This window comes from Maylandia zebra, linkage group LG3, assembly GCF_041146795.1.
Source record: "Maylandia zebra isolate NMK-2024a linkage group LG3, Mzebra_GT3a, whole genome shotgun sequence".
NCBI lineage: Eukaryota > Metazoa > Chordata > Actinopteri > Cichliformes > Cichlidae > Maylandia > Maylandia zebra.
In genome coordinates, this window is record NC_135169.1 from 21,244,021 (window position 1) to 21,246,347 (window position 2,327).

Here is a 2,327-nt window from a genome sequence, read left to right on the forward strand (position 1 = left end):
CTTTACAGAATCTGAGATATACAGCTATACAGAAATGGGAACTATGCAAGTTGTAAACAGTTGTAGGATTAAAAATTATCGAATGTACAGAATGATTATTTACACAGAGCTATACAGTAGTGCAGTTAAGATAAGTGAGGGTGTAGATAGTTTCTACAGAGGCTATATAAAGTGCTGGTGGTTGTGAGTGGTGGTTCAGTCCATGTTATTATTGTGTGTTTGAGGGTACAGTTATCCATTGTGGGTGTGTGTATGTTCAGTCCATGAGTTTAACGTGGGTCAGATGTCAGGAGGCAGAGTTCAGGAGTCTGACAGCTGTGGGGAAGAAGCTGTTCCGGTACCTGGTGGTCTTAGTCCGGAGGCTCCTGTAGCGCCTCCCAGAGGGCAGGAGGGTGAAGAGTCCATGTGACGGGTGACTGGGGTCTTTGATGATTTTCCCAGCCCTTTTCAGACACCGCTTCCTGTAGCCGCGTCATATAACGTGCGGAGGGCGGTGAAAGAGGCGAAGCAGCGCTACGGGAGGAAACTAGAGTCACAACTCCAACAGAGTGACTCTAGGAGCCTGTGGCGGGGACTAAGGACAATAACGGACTATAAAGCACCAACAACCGGTATGACGAACGCGGCCGTGACTCTGGCAGACGAGCTGAACACTTTCTATGCTCGCTTCGAGGCTGCAGCTAAGGTCTCCAACAATGCTAGTGTTAGCGGTGCTAACGGCTGCAGACAGGAAGATACTGCCAGCACCGGAAACGTGCTCGTCATCTCCGAGCATGAAGTAAGGAGAGCCTTCAAGAGAGTGAACACCAGGAAAGCAGCAGGACCAGACGGCATCCCAGGTCGTATCCTAAGAGACTGCGCATACCAGCTAGCTCCTGTGTTCACTGAGATATTCAACATCTCTTTATCTCAGTCGGTGATCCCCACATGCTTCAAAGAGTCCATCATTGTTCCTGTCCCAAAGAAACCCCACCCTGCTTCTCTCAATGACTATCGCCCTGTAGCCCTCACCTCAGTAGTGATGAAGTGCTTTGAACGCCTGGTCAGAGACTTCATCATTTCTTCACTACTGGACCCACTACAGTTCGCTTACCGTCCAAATCGTTCCACAGACGATGCCATCTCTCATCTCCTCCACACATCACTCACTCACTTGGACACTAGAAGGGGGAATTATGTTAAAATGCTCTTCATAGACTACAGCTCTGCATTTAACACCATAATTCCCTCCACACTCACCACCAAGCTGGAGCATCTGGGACTCAGCTCATCTATGTGTCAGTGGATCTCCAACTTCCTAACTGGCAGACCACAGGCAGTAAGGATGGGCGGACATGTCTCAGCCTCCACCACTCTCAGCACTGGAGCCCCCCAGGGGTGTGTTCTGAGCCCCCTGCTGTACTCTTTGTACACATATGACTGTGTGGCCACTACCAGCTCCACCACCATCATCAAGTTTGCTGACGACACCGTCGTGGTGGGCCTGATCTCTGATAACAACGAGACGGCCTACTTGAAGGAGATTAGGAATCTGGAGAACTGGTGCCAGAGGAACAACCTCCTTCTAAACGTCAGTAAGACAAAGGAGTTGATAGTGGACTTCAGCACTTAGCAGGAGAGGAACTACCAGACCCCCGTCATCAACGAGTGCCCAGTGGAGAGAGTGGACAGCTTCAAATACCTCGGAGTTCACATCACGCAGGACCTGTCATGGTCCTGTCACATCAACACCGTGGTGAAAAAGGCCCGACAGCGTCTCTACCACCTCAGACGCTTGAGAGACTTCCAACTGCCCTCCAAGGTGCTCAGGAACTTTTACTCGTGCACCATAGAGAGCATCCTGGCGGGAAACATCTTAACCTGGTTCGGGAACAGCACCATGCAGGACAGACGAGCTCTACAGAGGGTTGTGCGGTCAGCTGAGCGCACCATCCGCTCCGAGCTCCCTGACCTGCACTCAATCTACAGCAGGCGGTGCTGGACCAAGGCCAGGAAGATCATGAAGGACCTCAGCCATCCCAACAACAGACTGTTCTCTCTGCTGAGGTCAGGAAAGCGATTCCGCTCCCTGAAGACCAACACAGAGAGACTGAGGAGGAGCTTCTTCCCGCAGGCGATACGGTCTCTCAATCACACCACCACACAGTACTGACCCACACATACAGTTCTTACACACACACTGGACTTTCTGGACTTTGGTTTTGCACAACACTGGTCACTATATTCTTCATTTCCGGTTAATACTTGTACAGCTGCTGTTATTGTGTATATATTTATTTATATTTAGATTTCTTCATACATTCTTATATAGTTCTATATTGTGTATT